The 21190-nt window shown below is 39.8% G+C and overlaps 1 protein-coding gene across 1 annotated transcript in view; it reads left to right on the forward strand.

Moving 5' to 3' along the window:
* Window positions 1-8162, forward strand: part of LOC309844056 (uncharacterized protein) — an 82409-nt gene extending 74247 nt beyond the window's left edge. Inside the window, exon 7 of the mRNA XM_082690220.1 lies at window positions 7981-8162. The gene's annotated coding sequence lies outside the window, so the exon portion shown is untranslated. The remainder of the gene's footprint in view (window positions 1-7980) is intronic.
* Window positions 8163-21190: the final 13028 nt, after the last annotated feature.

Raw genomic sequence — 21190 nt, forward strand, 5'->3', positions numbered from 1 at the left:
GCCATTTTTCTTTTGTCTTTCCAAGTATGAAGGAACCATTACGGTAGCTATCACTGCTGCAGGAAGAGAATATAGTTTAAATGATCATTTAAGGTAGAAGTTATTAGTTATTATTAGTCACTTTTATTAAGGGCTTTTTATTTTTTTTTTACTACTACGTACTTTTTTTAACCCAAAGAATTGAGATAGTGGCTTTTTTTTTTTTTTTTGGTTTGTTTGTTTCAGTAGGAATAGCGAAAAATATAAGTTCTAGAATAATCATATAACTGATATATCCAGTTGGTTTATAGAGTCTTATGCGCCACAGCTTATTATGTGTACTCTGTAATTTTCTTGCATAGGTAAATTATTGTTATTTCTTTTAAGTACAGCTGGCATTCACATTTTTCCTCCCTCCATAATTTAGAAATTTTGATCAACAGACAGGTAAATAGATGGTCTTTCTTGATGAGTTATAATTAAAGTACCAAACACTTACTTATGTCAGGAAATAGAGTATCTTAAAATATGCTTATGCATACGTCTCAAGTGGACCCATGTGACTTCAGTAGCAGAAAGTACTTATGATAGAAAATTGCAATTCTAAACTATGGTGGAGTACAAATTTTAAGCCCCAATACTTGCTAACACTATGCCACAATTTACAAGGATTCTCTGATTTGCAGGAATATCAATGAGTTCTCCCCCTTATTCTCATCTATTTTCAGAGAGTAAGTTGGTAAGAATAGTGTCAGTTAACACAATTGCCTAATCTCTCCTTGGTATCTGCTTTAATTCTCAGAGTATGTGGCTGGGCTGTGGAAGATATAATGACTTCTCTACCTATCCATGCTTCCCTACCTATAACTATCTGACATGGCCTTCCAGGCCACATGAGTTTTGGAATTCTGTCTAATCCAGTAATTTTGCTCCCAAGGTGTATGCCATAGATCAGAGGTCAGTGTAAGCATTTGGAACTGCACAAAATCAAAAAGGACACTTTTTCTCTCTAAATCACCATGCTATGCTTTTGTTGTTGTTGTTGTAGCTTTATCTATTCTTACTCCATTAAGTTCTAAATAATTGCCAAATTCCTAAAGCTTTATAAGTCTAGGTGTTTGGCGATGTAAGATTCCTTACTTCATTCTTTTTCAAGATTGTTATTTCTATTCTTGGTCTTTTGCCTGTCCATATATGATTTAGATTCGTTGTCAATTTCCACCAAAAGAAAGGTGAAACTTTTTTGGAAGTCCATTAAATGGATAGACTAATTAAAGTACATTTTATCTCACTACAATATTAAATCTTCCAGAAAGAAAACTTCTCCATCTAAATCACCATGCTACGCATCTTTATATATATAAAGCAATGAAGAGATTTTAATATGTAAATATCAGATCTTAAATCTGAACCTTATAAATTTCAGGAGGTAAGGGGTAATGATATCAAGGTTTGTTAATAATATCTGTTTAAATCACATGTAATTACCATTTTATAGACTAAAAGTGTCAAATGTTGGTGGCTTCAGAGGTGTAACTACATAAAATCAGAGCATAATAAAAAAAATTTCACTGAACACAACTATGTGCTAGACATTTTATTAGACACATTTTTTTTAAGATTCTATTTATTTATTTGGCAGACAGAGATCACAAATAGGCAGAGAGATAGGCACGGGTGGGGGGGGAGCAGGCTCCCCACTGAGCAGAGAGCCCCATGCGGGGCTCTATCCCAGGACCCTGAGATCATGACCTGAGCTGAAGACAGAGGTTTACCCCACTGAGCCATCCAGGCACCCCATTACACATATATTTTTATTATATTGGAGCTTCACAAACCCCTGCAAGGTAGGTAGTTTATTATTCTTATTTATAGTAGAGAAAATGATGTTATTTGACAAAGTTGACATTGCCATTAGGTTTTGCTTTAAACCTACGTCCCTCTCATTGTGCACTCCTTTTTCTTAGATTATTTCAGAGTTGATCTCTCTACTTCTCTCCCAACTAGTATATGAATCCTATCTAAAATATTCCTAAAATTTAGTAAAGTAACCTCTTGGTAGATCCATCAACATGTAACCCTCCACTGAACACTCATTACCTTTAGATACAACCCATTCCAATTTTTATAACTTTGTTATAAAAACTTTATTTCTGTTGAAAACAAGTCTGCCTCCCTGTAATTTCTACTTCCTGTTTCTGCACACTGAAACAACTCAGAACAAGTCTAACTGCACGTGCAAACATCAGTCTTTGAAATACATGAAGGTGACTGGGTTGTGCCATGCTTCAACATCCCTAATTCTTAAAAACATTTTATATCACAGAAATAGTTGATTTTCCAATGATGGTTTGTTTAATTCATTTAAAAAAAAAATGACAATGATGTTCCCTTATTCCCCGGGGGAGTATTTCAGTTACCTGCTTTTCTGGATGAAGTATTTTGTAGGAAAATAATGAGGAAGACATCCATGCAAGCAGGGATTGGGTTTATGTACATTTGCTTTTTCAAACATTGAGCAAAAGTGTAAGTGTGCCTGCAAATAAGATATTTCTGAATACTGCCAAGTTTGGCATCTAGGAATACGATATGGGTTCGTCCTGTTTATTGATTAGAATTACAGTTCTAGTTGTTGAGGGATTGAATAAATGTGAAAGATGAGGGTAAGAACAGAAAATACGTAACTTGTATGGTACAGCATGAACAACATCGTCTTGAAAAGTCTTTTTAAGACTTGTTTCATATTTAGGGCATATGGTGTACATAGGTCTGGGATTGAGGAAATCATTGAGGTCAAATTATGACATAGTTTGATATGGGGGGGGCAAGCTGAACATGGACAATGACAAGGGTGGCCTTAAAAGATAATGGGGGAGAAAGAACTTTCCCAATGGACAGAGCCGAAAGCATGGCACCTTACTATCCTTTTAATGTACAAGAGGAGGTGGCCCAAGTGGATCATTAGATTGCTGGGTGGTGGCCGACTGCCAGTGGCTTAGAAGGAGAAGGACTAGAAAATTAAAGGGAAGGAGATGTGAGGAAGGGCATGTGAATGAGACATATGAAAGTGGGCAAAGGTGTGATTTTTGTATTATATGTTAATGGCCACCAGAAAACATCTATCATGGTGAAGGCATTGAACAACCAAGTGAATAAAGTGACTTGTCTGGTTGATATTGGACCATCATTTGTCACTGGCCACTCCATAAACCAACACATGGGTCCATGAGTGGAGGGGCCACCATGGTAGTGGAGGAGGCTATATATGAGCCCATTAACATCGACTCCCATTTAAGAGGCCAGTGGGAAAAAATTACTAAGATAAATAAATAAATAAATAAATAAATAAATGTGTGACTGGCTACACTGGTTTCCTTTTATCCTAGAATGGCCAGTGGTTCATTATCATAAGGATAGATACTTATTCCAAGTATAAGTTTGCCTTTTCTGCCTTCAGAGTCTCAGCCAGCCCTGATTTGTGGGGACTTACGGAATGCCTTGATTCAGAGGCTTGGGTCCTAGACAACATAGCATCCAACCAGGGGAACCACTTCAATGTAAAAGACATACAGGATATAACCAGAGGATCTACTGGTCTTATCATATACTACACTAACCAGAAGCAGCCAGCCTTAGAGAGAACTGAACAACCTTCTCAAGGCACAGCTGAAGCTTCAGCTCAGAGACAGTTCTCTGTAAGGACAGGGTTCTGGGGGCGCCTGGGTGGCTCAGTCTTTAAGTGTCTGCCTTCAGCTCAGGTCCTGATCTCAGGGTCCTGGGATCAAGCCTCGCATTGATCTCTTTGCTCAGTGGAGAGCCTGCTTCTCCTTCTGCCTGCTGCTCTCCCTGCTTGTGCTCTCTTACTCGCTCTCTCTCTCTCAAATAAATAAAGTTTTAAAAAGGTGGGGGGGGGTGGATAGGGTTCTATCTTTCAGGATGCAGTGTGTGCACTAGTTCAGAAACTTCTTCATGGTTCTCTATTCCCAGTAGGAAGAATGTGTGGATCTTGGAACCAAGGACCAGAAAAGTGATCGATTTACCATCCCTCCAAGTAATGCACTGGGGACTTTGTGTTTCAAACAACTAGAAACTCTGCAAGGTTAAGGATATATTTATCGAAAGTTATGTCTGCTACCAGGGTGCTATGGACCAGCAAGCTAGAAGAAGAGTGACCACAGCAGGTCACTAATAGGGTAATATACCTTGATCAACAGGAGGAGGTAGAGGAACTGTTACATGATAGAGTCAGGGAGGAATATGTGTGGAACCCAGGTGATCCATTTGGGCACTAACAAATACTTCTTGCCCCCCTATACTGCTTAACATTGCTGTAATGTGCAGCAACCTGGCCTGAAAAACATGATGGCCAATGGTCAGAACATTTAAGGAATAAAGATTTAGGTAACACTACTGGGTAAGGCACTTAAACATTACAAGATGGTAGCAGAGGGGGAGGGGAATTTAGAAAGCATAATGGAGGGGTAAGAAAATGAATACCAGTTAGAGCCTTGAGATTAACTACCATGAGGAGAACACTGATATATCCCATTAGCTTCTCTGTGTTTCTCCTAATAAATAGAGGGCCATGGAAACAATGGAGGAACTTTTTCCAAAACCTAAATGGAGAAGTAGATCTGTGCAGTATGAGGGGTGGACTGTCCTAGGACTTATCTCTTGCTGTTGGCCACAGAGTTGACTGTTGGCCCCATTTCTTACTCCTCTAGATCTATTACTGTGTTCACACTGAGGCCAGACCTTCCACAGGGTGCCCTTGAACTATTCCTAAGGAGAATGAGGAGACTATTCCTAACTCATTCCTACTGGACAGAGACTTCCTATGATTAGCCATTTTGGTTGGAAAATTTCCCAAGTCCTCAAATGTGACTAAAACTTTCCTGGAACTACACTATAATCTGAGATTCTTTCTACCCACTCCTCTTGCTTTCCTCCACTCATCCTTCCCAGGTGCAAGACCTGCAACATAGTCTGATTCTCTCCCTGTTTACCCTTTGTCCATCATAGGTTTTTTACCAAATAAATGTCTTCCATATACAGTGTCACCTTGGTGACTGCTTCTCAGAAGACCTAAACTAAGATGGAAACCAAACCCAGTGCAGCATCCCTCCTTGTCATCTCCAGCAGGATGTGGACAGCATCACTGCATTCTTCAACCATGCAGCCATACTCTGCCTCTTTCCACTGATAAGAACCATAAGTTCCTTCTCAGAAGAGAACAGAGAACCCGTTTCCACTTAATATCCTCCTAGCCCAAGGGAGTTGACTGTATAGGAGATGGACAACAAGATTCAGTAATTAAGATGTTTTTACATCTAATCTTTAGGCCCAAGTAAGTTCTTTTATAACCATAATCTGTATCAGCAATACTCTAGCTCTTCTGTCTTCCAGCTTATAGGTCATTGACAAATATTCCTTGAGTAAATCCTTGTATTTCTTTCTGTGTTAAGTTAAGGGCTTCAAAATACTCAAAGTGGTACATGCCAGACAACCTCACTTCATTTTTTGTCATAGAAGAGCCCCACCAACAGACTCCTGCATTGTGCTCAGGCCACGTGCTTCCAGTCTGTGTCTGCATTTTGGAGCCTCTCCCAAGGGGCACCTGGTGATTTTTCTCACTTGTTCTTTTCAGTCTGTAAAGCACAGAATGTATAAAATTAAAGCAGATTGTTTAATCCTGGTTCTGACACTTATTCTGAAAACATAGACCAATAAAAAATACAGGCCACTTGAGCTTCAGAGTCCTTATTGCTAAGTAGATGTGATGATATCTCCTTCAAGTGGTTGCTGTAAGTATTAAATTAAATAACAGTTATAAGTTGTAAAAGGACACACAAATATTAGTTATTATTTATTATTTTCCCCCTCTCACTCTTCATTTAAAGAGATCTTATACCATAAATTGTTCCTTCACAAACTTTTTTCAGGTTGACTAGACGGAGATAAATTTCCTGAATTCTTTGTTCTCCACTCTGAACATGAATTTGCTCTCATTCTCTATAAGATTTATAAGTACAATACTGCATATCTATCCAGAAACAACCAGTACTGCCTTTATTCTCATCTTGTTTTCTCTTTGTCTGAAATAGTGTTTTCTCTCATATTTTATAATCTTCCAAAGGGAAAACAACCTAAGCGAATAACTATTTTAACACATCTAATCCAGCAATCTACACAATCTACATAATACATGCTTAAAAAGATAATTGTGAGAAGTCATACTGAGGTAAAAATATTCACGGCCCTTCCCTACTGGGTCGCTCCCAGTGGAGTCTCTTCCAGTGACAGGATTATATTTCCTACACAAAGATACCAGACTTGACTGTATTACTCACTTTGTCCAAGGGTGTATTAGTAGATGAGACATAGGTCACTTTCAAGCAGAAGCCTTAAGAACAGATATGTGATTCACCATCGCTCTTCCCCCACTTTGCCATAAGAAAGCCAATATTCCAGATAGAGGCCTCTCCTTCAGCTTGGATATCCAGTAGTGAGGACTCTGGGCAGACATTCAATGTGAGTTAGAAATAACCCTTTGTTGCCAGGAGATTTTGTACTTGGCTGTTCCTAATGCACACTAAAGGCCACCCAAGCTGACGGACACAATCATGATAGCAAAATATCTAAGTACACTCTTCAATTTCAGTGTTTGCATTATTCCACAAACTTAAGTATGCAAGGAAGAGTGCCTGTCTTCATTTTCTCTGTATTGAATGACTGCTTTCTTCGAAACTTAAACTTTTGGAAACCAAATTTAGGAAGCCTTGGAACTGTTCTTGCTTTTCCCTCTCATATGTAACCCCTCCTATATATCCCCTCTCTGCTTCTCTGCTGATGACTACAGAGCCCACCGCTGGAGCCCACCGCTGGGAAAGGGGGACTAGAAAACATAAGGAGGAAACAAACCACCTCAGAATATTATTTAGCCATTCGACTAAGGTACAAAGTAATACAAAGTGAGAAAAGAGTTCAGGGTTACTGAAATCAGATCAGTGTCTCCCTCTCTCTCTCTCTTTTTTTTAATTATGAAGAATTCCTTTTCCTTAAAACCCTGGGAACTCTCAGTTTACTACTGCAGACATACTAAAAAGAAACACAAGAAGAGTATTCTTACATTTTGCTCTACTTTTATTTTTAAAAACTGAAGTATGCTTGTAATTTCCATTATTCTACAATTTTCTATAAAATGAAACTAGAATTAAACATACGGATGAAAAGAAGTTTCATTTATTGCCAAATATCTTCTCTGCATAACATCTGGATATTTAGAACATCTGCACAATTGACAGTCTTTCAACTTTTCATCTGGATGTTTGGCAAATATAGAGAAAACATTTCCTTTATAAATCTAATTGTTATTCTTATGCCGTGTTATTCTAATGACATATTTGTTAATATTGATATCATCCTACTCTTTTATCAAATAAAATATGGATATAATTTTGGAGCAAAACAATAAATTGTTTAATATTATGGTGCGTGCCAACATACAGGCCCTGACAGTGAAAAGGGAAAATTTTGGGCGAATTCTTCCTCCACAGCAATCAATCTATTTCAAGAGAGATTAACAATAGAATGTATCAAAGCACTCACTCCACATTCAGTGGTCTCTATTGTGTATGCCCTTTATGTGAGATGAGAGAATTCTATTCTTTGGCCAGATGCTGATATAGTCCTATAACATCTGCATGGATGTCTGCTTGGCACTTAGGGTAAGGGGGGAAATTTGATTGCACTCTGGAGGTTGTGGAACATGGAGACAAGCATCATAATCACCCTTTGCAAAAACTCCAAGGGGCTTAGTTACATGTTTTTCCCTTGTCAACATCTGTCAAGAACCACATGTCAATTACTATTCCATCTTTTCTCAGGTAATAAAGGAACAGAGAACTCCCAGATGAACAGTCTTTATCTTTCCAACAATATGCCCCAGGCCTTTGCTTTTGGATGTAACCCTCATAAATTTTTGTCATTTTCTACTTACAGGGATCTTGGCAGAGAAAGAGGTCTGAATGGAAGAAAAAGGTGATGCTTTTTGCACAGCAAACCATACACGAGTGTTTGTTTTAGGATATCTAATACAAAGAAAGACAGGGTAAATCTAACTGAACTATTTCACACTCCCTGGAACGATCCCTGCATCTTATTGATAAAATCACCTAACAGCTGATTGATATTGAGTCTCATTTTTTTATGCTAGTACAATTTTATCTTCTTTTATTTGTTATCGTATTTGTTGGCTTGTATAGGAGTGTGTGTTTGCGCATGCATGTGCCATACCTAGCAGAAAACACTTTTAAGTAGTAAACAGGAATAGACTGTTGCCCCATTGTATGCTGGGAGTGGGACCTATAGCTACCTATGCTTCAAAACAGGTTGTGTGAGAACCAACATACTTTTTAATGTATACTTCAGGAAATTTTATTTTCCTCTAAGAGATAGCCAGTGAAAACAGATAGAGAACTTGTTTTAGCAGAATCTCTTTATGCAGTTGTAAATTCATTGGAAAGTGTCTCATCATTTGGCCTAAATTCCAAATGTACCATTTGCCATGATTTTCAGACATGAATCAACAGAAGGGCTCCATATTTCACCTCATATAGGCAGATGAACCTCTGAAACTAGGTGAGCACAGAAACAAAGAACTTACAAAGGGATGTCAGTACATTGCATGGTTTCTCTGGTAAGACAGTAGTTGGAAAGAGCTCTCACCAGATTTTACAAGTGAGAGTCCTGAGGGCCTAAGATGTCCAGAGGGCCTGTGTTCTGTTCTTTGCTCCAGGTCGCTTTTTCTGCCACCTAAATTGTGTAGGTGCTGGTTTTTCCATAGTTGCTCAATTGACTTTATTGAGACCCATTAGTCTTAAGGGCTCAAAACTAGTTGCAAAACCAGGAAGACCCCTATCTTGACTTTAGGAGTTTAGTCGGGATGACAGTGTCAGATAGTCCCACAAAGAATGCTGTGTGGTGGATAAAAATGGCCACAAACTCCTTGTTCATCCTACCAATGTGTGAAGTCTCTTTTCCTCACTCCTTTAATCTGGGATGGCCTCATGGCTCCTTTGACCAACAGAATGTGGCAGAAGTGATGCTGGGCTGGTTCAAGACTAGATCTGAAGAGGAATGAGAGCCTCTGGTTTCTCCCTTTTGAAAGACAGCTACCAAGCTATAAGGAAGTCCAGGCCATTTCTGTAGAAGGAGGCCATGTGGAGAAGTTCTGGAGAAGGAAAAACCACGGAGAGTGAAGTCACACGAAGGAGAACTGAGGTAAGAGAGCTGACAGCAGCAGGGCCCGAGACGAAGGAAGGAGGCCTTCTTGGGCCTGCTGACCAGGGTTACCACCAGTTGGGTGCGGTTTCCTGAGTGACTCCAGCTAATACTATGTGGAATAGAAGAACCATCCAGTCAACTACAGAATCATGAGAAGTAAGTTTTTCTTGTTATAAGCCCCTACATTTGCAGAGTGTTTGTTACACAGAAGTAATTAACTGATACAGTTTACAAATCAATGTACACACCAAATTTTCATAGAACCACAGAGAAGAATTGAATGAGTATATGCAAGGAATTCTGGATTGAGGAGTGATCAGAAGTCATAAGGGGCAATAGAGTCTGACAGTTCTGGAAGTGAAACCTGTTTGAATCTCTACCCCACTGCTTCCTATCCTTAATATCTGGAGTAAATCAGGACCTTCCTTGGGATTCAGTTTACTAATCTATAAAAGAGAAATAATATCTATTTCACAGTAGTACAGTAAAAGTAAATAAATTGGATAAGCACAGTGCCTCACACAGATTAAGAACTCAATACTAGCCACTATTCTTCTAATCGTGGAAGGACTTTCTGGAGTAGATAATTTTGATTTGCATAACAATCCATCAATTTTTATTTTGTAGTAAGGAGATAGATTCAGTTCATTTGTCCCTGAATCTCCAGGTGCAATTTAGGTTTTTTGACATTGTTTCCAGTTAGATTATGAAATTGTATTGATCTGCTTTATGAAAGGTGATAGAGTCCTTTTGTATAAAAGTGTCTGAGACAGAGACTGTGATGAGTTTCAAAACCCACGTCCTTTCCTTTTGAGTGTACAGTTAAATGTAGTTACGGCCACGAGACTAAATCCTGTCTAATGGAATGGGGGCCAAAAAAAGCCCCACTTCCAGGCCCAGGCCCAGGCCGTGAAGACTTTCTACCTCCAAAATCCCAGATGATTTCCTCTTCCCGTTGATTGGAACATAAATCCCCACAGAGTGACCCATCAGATCTATGCGTTGAAGATGCGGTCACAGATGGGAGGGGCTTGGACCCCAAAACCTGCTAGAAGAGAGCTGCCCAACCAGGAATCACTTCACTGGACTGTGACATGAGGAAAAAATACTTCTTTTGTGTTAAGCCAGTGATAACTCAGCAATTTTTGTATCATAGCCTCTAGTGTTATCATAACTAACCATGTTCTGGTGCTAGCCCACCATCATCTGTCTTACTGTTTCTCTCCACACACTGTCCATGTTTGTTTCCCAGAGAAGTAAACCAACTCACCTTTTGTTTTATTTATCATCTCCCTTCTCATCTGTGCCCTCTTCTCTCTCTCTCTCTCTCTCTCTACTTTGTCTCCACCAAGTCCAACAAGTTGCATACCTTCTCTCCTTAAGAGCTGTGGGGATTCCTCCCAATAAGGCGCCTTCAACTCAATGGAGATAAAAACTTGTTTTTTTTTTTTCTCCTTCTCTATTGCCATTTTCATTCATTTGTAAAAATATGACCCAACACTCACAGAAGCATCTCTGCATATATGCAATGTTTACTTTTCTGTAAAATGGTAGATTGTTTTTAAATGCTATAAATAAATGAAAAGCTATTGTTTATTGAATACTCGTTATACACAAGACAATATATAAGTGTTTTATGTTGATTACATTATATAGGTTTCATAGCAAACATGTGCTAAGTGTCATTCACTCCATGGCACAGATGAGAAAGCCAGAAGTCAGAGCATTTGGCAGCCTGCAGGTTCATGGAAGAGCCAGAAAATCTGAAAGCCAAAGCCTGTGCTCCTGGCTATACCTTCCAGGCTTCTCAACATGTGGTCATAGACATCATGTCCTTTCATGGTGTACTGCATGAATGTGTACAAAAAATAGACAACTTATGGAAAAGAAAAAAAGGAAAAATTGCTTGTTCATGAGATAGACTGAAAGTCATTGGCAATATCCAATTGCATATTTGACTTTAGTCTCCTGCATGGATTGCATTGTTCCTTATGACCTCTTTGAGAGAGATTCTCACTCAGTAATATATAAGATCCTCTTGTCCCTAGGACCTGCTTCAGAGAGGAAGTAGCCAACCAATTCCCGTGATCAGTTTGCCCTTTTCAGTGTCACTGATCCCCTCAGTTCTGAGTCCAGCGGTGATAGCATCCTACGCTTTTTCAGCTGGGAGCTTTTTTGTCATGTTAACAATTTCACTGCTGTGATTTCACTTACAATTTGGAAAAAAAAACAGCCACTCAGAATATATCATGAAGGCTCAGTTACATCAGTCACTTACTATATGCCAAGTACTAAACTAATTACTTTACATATACCGCATTTAAGGTAACCCCATATGACTGAAATTATTTTATCTCTACTTTTTTTTTAAATTTTTTATTTTTTATAAACATATATTTTTATCCCCAGGGGTACAGGTCTGTGAATCACCAGGTTTACACACTTCACAGCACTCACCAAAGCACATACCCTCCCCAATGTCCATAATCGCACCCCCTTCTCCCAAACCCCCTCCCCCCAACAACCCTCAGTTTGTTTTGTGAGATTAAGAGTCACTTATGGTTTGTCTCCCTCCCAATCCCATCTTGTTTCATTGATTCTTCTACCCACTTAAGCCCCCATGTTGCATCACCACTTCCTCATATCAGGGAGATCATATGATAGTTGTCTTTCTCTGCTTGACTTATTTCGCTAAGCATGATACGCTCTAGTTCCATCCATGTTGTCGCAAATGGCAAGATTTCATTTCTTTTGATGGCTGCATAGTATTCCATTGTGTATATATACCACATCTTCTTGATCCATTCATCTGTTGATGGACATCTAGGTTCTTTCCATAGTTTGGCTATTGTGGACATTGCTGCTATAAACATTCGGGTGCATGTGCCCCTTTGGATCACTACATTTGTATCTTTAGGGTAAATACCCAATAGTGCAATTGCTGGGTCATAGGGCAGTTCTATTTTCAACATTTTGAGGAACCTCCATGCTGTTTTCCAGAGTGGCTGCACCAGCTTGCATTCCCACCAACAGTGTAGGAGGGTTCCCCTTTCTCCACATCCTCGCCAGCATCTGTCATTTCCTGACTTGTTGATTTTATCTCTACTTTTAAAATGAGAACCACTTGGTTCTCCATAAGAACCGCTTGGTAGCTGACTTCTTCCACCTGGTAGAGAAATACTCTAACTCCAGAACATGGGTGTGTCATTTATAAACACTTTTCCTGCACATATCCTAAGGGGCACTATATTGGGTCAAAAGAAAGACCTGCTAGATGGGGCTAAGAAGAAAAGTGCCATGTTCTTTAGGATTTTTAGGACCTAAAGAACACACATACCAAAATCTCAAGGAAATTATATACATATGATTTATATAGGACAGAACACATTTCTTCTCTCAATAGAGACATAGAACTTTATCTTTGGTCTAGGTATTCAGCTAAAATCTACACTTTTCCTTTGTCTTTGGCCTTGGTCTTTGGAAGATCAAATAACCACCTTCCCTGTCATTTCTGGCCCCCCAGGACTGTATGAGACCAGGGATTGTCAGGATGTTACCATCATATATAATTGGCTTAACAAAATCAGTAACATTAACAAAGCAACAAAGCATATTGCTTGGAATATTGTTCACATGTGAATATTCACTTTCCAACATAGGTAGTTATTCTAGATGTAGTCTGGAGTCTTGTTGTGAATTTTTGTTCTTACTGCTATTCTCTCATTTGGTTGAAGAGTCAACGTTGTATAGGTATTTTTGCCTTCATGTAACATGTGTATTTCTGAAAGAAAAAGAAAAGCCAACTCAAATTTTTAAAATCAATACAAAAAAAAATGATAAGGTTTATGGGCAAAATTGTGTCAGGGCCAAACCACTAAAATCACATTCAATTTCCGCTCAAAACATATAAAACTCTATAATGATAAGCTAACAAAAATAATTCCTAATAAAAATACAGCACAGTTTTTAAAAAACTATTGTGTGACTAGTAAACAAAGAAATACTACTATGTAAATAAGACCTTGCATTAGAAAAACACTTGCATTAAGAAAAAAGTCAGCAAAAGCAGCTTGTGGAAGGGCTGGGGCTGCTGAGTTACGGAGATGAGAGTGAAAGCCAAGGATACAAAGAGCAGGAAGGACCTCTCGCAGACCCCCCCCCCCCCAGAGAGCATGGGGCCAGATGGAAGCAAGAGGGGGAGCGAGGATGAACGGGCACCGTGCAACCCAGCCGGAGATGTTCAGCCATCCTCGTGCACTTTGCATTCAGCTGCGGTTACACAGTGGTCCAAAACATGAACGTGCTGGGAAAAGTCACATGTGAACCAATGTGACCTCCAAGACAAAACTGCTCCCTGATCTCAGTTACACATGAGCTGACTCACACTGCAGAAACGCATAGACACAGTAAAGCAAAACAAACTGTCAGAGGAGAATGCAACAATAAAAATGATGATTCTCGAAGCTATTAATCACGCACAAAAACAATTATTAAAAACTTTCAAATAGAGGGGAAAATAGGTTATAATTAATCTGATTTTTAAGAGATAATGTATTAGCTAGTTAGCTTTGTAAAGTATGGTATGTAGAATTTGAGTCCATAAATGTATATAGAAATTTAGATACTAACATGAGGTACAATTAATAAGAAATGAAGGAAAGAATTATACAGGAAGATCACATACCCCCAAATACCTTGCTCCTCCACCAAGTTTGCATCATCACCAGTTTGCATTAGAGCTACTGAGATATAACTGTTCCTGTCCTATTCAGTACTATTAGAAATTTAACCACTAAGTTTTTATAATACATTTTTATAATAAATGGTAAAACTTCACATTTATTGCCATGTCCTCGAAGTTGCTAGTAGGACGGTGATATTCGGCTGTGACTTGGTTCAACTTAATATTGGTTTAAACACTCAGCCCTATCACATATTTGATTTTTCTCTGTCCCTAAAATTTATTTATCCTTAATAAATGATTTCTGAACAATTTCTTATGAATGATAAAACAGAATTCAAGACTCTAAAGGTAATGTCTCATATGGTAGCCACTAGCCACATGTGATCATTTAAATTAATGAAAATTAAGTAAAAGTACAAGTGCATTTCCTCCGTCACACTCGCCACATTACAGGTGCTCACTGGTCACAGGTGACTAGTGGCTTCCCTACTGGGCAGTGCAGATGTGCCATGTTTCCATCATCACAGGAAGGTCAACAGTGAGACCTAGACAGCTTCTGCCAGATTTCTGAAAGAGCGCAATAGTTCATGGGTCAATTCTGCCTTTAAAAGTGTTAGTGCACCTTTAGCCTCCTTACTCCTTCCTTTATACTGGTAAGTGTGGAAAGAGTCTCTCTTGGTTTTGCCTTGGGTGCTAGGAAAGAGTGAGCCCACCCAGGCGCCCTTGGACACAGCGGATCACCTCTTGCAAATGCCGTCACTGCCCTGCCCGTATTTTTGGCTCTTCCGACTTCAGTGTGCTCCAGCGATCTCCCACCTGCCAGTATCTTCATTTCTCTGCCCAAGGTCTTTTGAAGCTGTTGCGAGACTTTCTGCCTGGACCCTTGGCAGGTGAGAAGTGCCAGGAAATTACAGCCAGGAACAGAAATCGCCAACCAATAAGCGATGAAAGTTGGGGTGAAAATACTCTAGCTCTCCCATCCCTTAGGTGGGGAACCACTGAGCTGTGTGTTTTGCAGCACTTTCGAGAGTGGCCAGAGGTGGTAGCTGGTTGAGTAGACACCCTACCTCTGCGATATACGTCAGCGACCTTGCTTCTCCACAATCACTTTCCATACTTCACCCTCTGTTTCCTTGCACCTCCAAATAAACCCTTCACATTCAAATCCTTGCCTCAGAGTCTGCTTCTGAGGATACCCAAACTAAGACGATATCCAAATGGAGGGTGAGAGGGATAGTCAGAAAGAAAAGGGGATTCACAATACTAAAGATAATCAACATTTATTTATCTTTAGATTGTGAGCTCCTTGAGAGTAAAGATTGTATCTTAATATTCTATTCTGAATATCTAGCACGTACAAGGAGCTCAAGGAGAATTATAGCTTATAGTGTTTCACACAGAATTGTTTTTGACAGTCCAACAATTCTATTTAGTAGCTATTACTATGGTGTTTTTAGCTGAGTAAATTGAAGATCAAATAATTTAAATGAATTATCCAAAGTCACACAGTAAGTCACCATGCTCAGCGTGAAACCAGGGCTTTAGATTCCAAACCTTGTGCTTGTCTCTGTAGCTGGGGCAGCTCATGGGCTGGCCACTCCATTGACGTTTCTGCTGGTCTCTTTGTGGGCCTCAGCTATGCCCATGCCACAGTCTGTGCACCAACCTCTGCCTGACTGGATAGAGTGAAGCATGTTATTTGTTTCTGCTCCTGTTTCAGTGTGCTGAGTGCTCTTAACTTCATACAGTGGTTTCTATTTTCATGGACCATGGCTCTTTATCTCTAGACGTGATCCTAGAACAAAATGTAAAAGAAGATAACAGTGAATTCCTCGGTGCCCTACTCTCTGATCTCTGCAAGTCACAATCTCTCCCAGACTCACCCTGGGAAGTCTCAAGGACCTAATTCTACCCAGGACTTCCCCACTTGGGCCATGCCAAGAGTCTGGAACTATCGAGAAGTGAGAAGAACTTCTGCATCTCAAGGAATCACTCCAGGTTCTGCCCTTTCTTCAATTCTGAACCTTCTGCTCTCTGAATCTTTAGCTCAGACCATCAGCTTGATTCTTGATTAGTGCTGTTTTCCTTTTTGTGGATATGATTTCCCTTTAAAGGATCGTATGGGGTTTTGGTCAAGCTGGTTGGCTCTGGAGTGAGAATGCCCGGCTTAGAATTTATTTCCATAGCTTTAAGAGACAGTGAATGTGAGCCTTGTGCAAATTATTTTAAATTCTCTAAGCTTTAGTTTCCTGATCTGTAGAACACAAGTGATAGTGAAAGTGCCCACCTATTTAGAAAATGCACCTGAACTCCTGAGGATTAAATGAGATAATCCATGTTAAGCCCTCAGCACAGAGTGAACACATAGTTACTATCAGATACTACAATTGGCCATACATTCTGTGTGTCCCCATCCTTCCCCTCAGTCCCCATAAGGCTAATTTGAACCCCAAGAACCCCTAGCCTATCACTAATGGGCAGCCTGGCCCCCATTTGTCCAGAATGGAATTTAGATTAATTTGTTACCTCTTTCAAAATTAACAGGAACTCTGGGACTTACAATTCTTCAACTGAAAGACATGCATTTTTAATGAGTGCAGTCTAGGAAGAAAGCCCATTTGCAAGCAGGGTGCCACAAGATGGTAGAAACCATTTGCCTCCACATAAAAGCCAAGCTGTTTATCTCCCAGTTATTCACAAGACTGTGCTAAATGATCAGTGTAGGTTAAACAGTGAGCCCTGTACACGAAGGTGGCAGATACATTCTGGTAAACACATATATGTGCCTGTTTTTACATCCAAACCCTGCAAAAAGAAGAGGCGGAACTTCTTCAAATAGAAAAATTGAAGGTTGAGAGAGTTTTTAAAATAAAAGTCATCTTATGGGTTACATGATTCTTCTTTATGTGCTTGGCTAAGGGTACAATACTGATTTCTTATTTATGACCTTTTATTTTTAAGGTAGAGAGCGTATAAATTTGATACCATGCTTCCTGAACCAAAAATTTGCCTACAACATCTGACAAATGAATTTTTAAAATTGTTACATTCGTGCAAACTGTCACTGTTACAAATACATAAGAATTAAATTCCACATGGCTGTACATTTAAGGAAGCATCTAGTGAAGAGCACAAAACTATGAAATTAGAAAGGCCCCCGAGAATCCGGATGCCACTGTAGAAAATCAAGTCACCCTGCCTTCATTTCCTTGTCGAGGCTTTTCCGCAGCGAAGCTCATTGTCCAGCTCACAGACTTTCAAGCTGGTTGATTAGCTGGGCAGCATCTTTACTATATCCAGTGAGAAACTATAGTTTTCAGGAAAGCAAGGACGTGGTCACGCAGTCGGAGTTGGCAGAAACCTGTTTGCAGCTTCCTATTTTGAAACCAAGATGGAGTCCTACACTCCACAGAAAAGTGTTGTCTCCAGCTTGCCTTGGAGTCCGGTTGGTTTATAACCTTTTAACAAGCTGTCCTGAAGATGGCGCCACGTGCTTAGCTATGTTACAACCCGCACTGTTCGTGATCTCCTACTGAAACTGAGTCCCTCACAGCCAGATTTACAGAAAGATCTGTAGGAAATGCTACCTTGAAATGATGTTCCTCTTTTAAAGTATAAAAATTAATCTAAGTCACCCAAGAGATCATCTGATTAAATCATCTCTAAGTTTTCAGCTAGGAAAAGGAGTTGCAGGAAAAAATACAGCACAATAATGCTATTCCAGTTAGATCAATGGCAGGTTCTGAAAGCCAAAGTCCATCCCCGACCTTGTTCCTTCGCCTTTGACCCCTATTTGCAGTTAGGGGCACTGCCATGTGTCAGACTGCAGAGCCAGCAACTTGAATGACGTCTTTGATCTTTTTCTTTACTTTAAATTTCCCCTCCCAGCAATGCTACACCCACACCACCCAGTCCCGTCTCTTCTGGTCTGTAAATATCCACATCCTTCTATTCGCTCTGTACCAGTGCCATCCCAAGGCACAGTCACCTACTCCCTGCACCACTGAAGAGCATAATAACCACTTCCCCTTCAATCTCCTCTCTCCACCTAGAGTGATCTTCCAAAAGACAGACTCAGTCATGTAATCCCTTGGTTTACAATCTTCCATGGCTCCCCAGTGCTCTCACGTACAGTCCAGACTCTTAGAGAGCCTGTAGTATTTTTCATAATGTAGCTGCCCCTCCCATCCCACTGCGCCCCCATTTCTCCAGCTTCCTCTTGCAACTCTGTCCTACTTGTTCTTTTGCCTTAGTCATAATAGACTCCTTTTTAATTCGGGGATATTCACCTCGGGGCTGTTTATTTTTACTGCTTCTGCTTGTGTCCCCAGGAACAAATGCATTTCACACCTCCAGATAACCTGAGCCATTCCCCCTCTAGCCAACTCGTTCTTCTCCCAAAGGTCTCTGCATATTTACCATTTCTTTTTTTTTTTTTTTTAAGGTTTTATTTATTTATTTGACAGACAGAGATCACAAGTAGGCAGAGAGGCAGGCAGAGAGAGAGAGGAAGGGAAGCAGGCTCCCTGCTGAGCAAAGAGCCCGCGGGGCCGATTCCAGGACCCTGGGATCATGACCTGAGCCAAAGGCAGAGGCTTTAACCCACTGAGCCACCCAGGCGCCCCATATTTACCATTTCTTCATGGGAGAGACCCCTCCTGGACATTAGGGCCCAGTGCTCCCTAACGCCCTCTACTGTTTTACTTTTAATAGTTCTCTCATTTTGTCGTTATTAATCATGTAATTTTCCCTTGCTAGATTACAAGCCCTTGAAAGCAAAGGCAGTGTCTTCCTTGCACAAAATGCTAGGAGGCCTCCCATCATCTGCCTCCCTCACCTGACTTTTCTGCTTGTTACCTACATTCTCTCCTCATTCCTTTGCTTGTTCCTCTGACTTGTTTTCTCCAGCTTGACCTCTTTGCTGCTTCTCTAACTTTCCAGGCATGATCCTGCCTCAAGGCCTTTGTACTTGCTACCTCCTCTATTTAGAATGTATTTTCTCCAGTTTTCTGTGTGGCTCTCTCCCATGCCTGCTTCAGAGTTTTATTGAAAGGCCACATTCTCAGTGGAGTCTTCTCTGACCATCCAGTCTACCACCTCCCACCAATATTCCCATCCTCCATGCTTTGTTTTTTTATTCAGCTCTTACCACTGTCTAATATGCTTTCATGGCTTATTATCAATCTCCCTACACGAGAATGTAAGCTCCATGAGGGCAAGGACCTTTGTCTCTTTGATTCAACCGTTGCTCTATCCTCAGCACCCAGAATTATGTCTGGTGCAAAGTAGACAGTTGAACTGTTCATGTTAGTCGCACCCTAGTGATTTTATAATCTAAGTCGTTCATCTTTTTAGGTATTAAATTGTTCTAGTTTATGGGTGGAGAGAACTGTGTCTGCACCTGGAAAGGCTTTCCTCTTCCTGATTCCTTTCGCTTCTTACTTCTAGAAGAGAGAAATTAGAAATTAGAAATTAGAATTAGAAATCAATCTTCTCACAAAAATCAATCTTCTCACAAAAAGAAGAAAGCAGAAATTTACTGAGGTCCTTCCTGTTTCAGTTATATCCGAATAGTGAATATCCTGAAAACTAACAGAACATATGGTGTGAGACCAGGGCTATTGGTCTCATTGAAAATGTCTCCTCGTGGACCGCTCCTAAGGTGGTGATTCCTTATCTTTCCGAAGTTAACTGAGGAGACATTCAGAGAAAAACTGATTCTCTCAAGTCACTGATGCCCTTTTTATGTGGAAAGCCATGGATTTGTCTGGCTGTACAATCAGCCTGACCATTTGGGTAGAAATGTGAGGTTTCTCAAGCCAAACCAGCTGTGCAGTGAGAATAGAGCCCAATTTCCTGAGCAGGAAATGGCAAAGAAGACTCTGATAAAATGACTGCAATATGGGTATAGAGTCATTTTGTAAAATTCCAACACCTTGCAATGATCAACAACTCTAGAGGAAAACATTCAGTCTTACATATTGTAAGACTGATTCATGGCTAATGATTTATCACAGATGTTTGATTCAACTTCCATTTTCAGAGTTAGAAGACGAAGAAACAGATGCTCACCACTCTGTAATTTCAAGGGAATATCGTATTGCAACTACAATTAAGCATAGTTTCTATATGAACATGTGAAAAATTGTTACAGAGCAAAGTGAGAATGATCATTTATAACAAAATAGAAGTGAAAGTAAATACATGAAAATTTGAAGTTTAGACTGAGGGTTAAGATCATAGTTACTTAAAGCCAAAGGAAAGGAGAAAATTGAATGCCATATTTGATTGGGAGTTCAAAAACAAGATTTGAAAACCTAGCTCATGGCACGTCATCATTACAAAATAGCATAAGACTGGCCAACAGAGAGGAAAGCATGTGGGTGCATTGAGGAAAGGGAGATGAAGAGGTTACTATTTAGTTAGACATTCTAACAATGCTGAGGATTTGGGTAACAATTAGGCTGTAAATGGTCAAGATACGTTATGTTTTGTGGAGAAGAAAACAGGAGTCATCATTTATGTGTTCTTGGAGAGAAGTTCTACAGGAAAGAAAATGAAAGTCTACATGGTAATTTAGTTAAAATAGGCATCCAGACCAGCAGAGAGGGAAGGAAAAGAGAGACGGAGAACTAGGAAAAGAGAGAAGGATGACTTCTGGAAAAAATTCCCCATAATTGGAAGAGATCAGGTAAAACAGCTGAGGTATGGTTGTGGTTCAGAAGAAAGGATAAAAAAGTGGCCGAGACATGAATGATGTTATGTAAACTAAGCTACATAATGACTCTTTCATTCCAAAGGACTCATCTTTGGAACTGCTAATGGGATTATATTTTCAAAGATTCTTCAAGTTAACAACGAGATGAAAAACCAGACAGAAGAGAATAGATCTTCGGGAAAAGAAAAGCATCCCTTAAAATTCCAGAGATTTTGTACAACGGAAGCCTAAATGATCAAATGAGGGTTACCGGAAATGCTAGGGAAATCTACAGTCATTCCTATTTGGTTTTAGAAGTGATTACCCCACATCCTGACCAGAAAAAAAATTAGAATATATAAGTCCTAGACTTGGTTCAAAGACAACATGATTGCAAGGAAGTGGTAAATCCTAAAAAAGAAACTGCCTGCTTGGTCCCATGTTGGGCAAACACTCCCTTATATGGATACTATTACAATAAATTTTAAAAAACCATGGAGGAACCTAAAATGAAACACTGACCCACGCCCACCATGGGGAGTCCA

The sequence above is a fragment of the Mustela nivalis genome (assembly GCF_964662115.1).
Source record: "Mustela nivalis genome assembly, chromosome: 11".
Classification (NCBI taxonomy): domain Eukaryota; kingdom Metazoa; phylum Chordata; class Mammalia; order Carnivora; family Mustelidae; genus Mustela; species Mustela nivalis.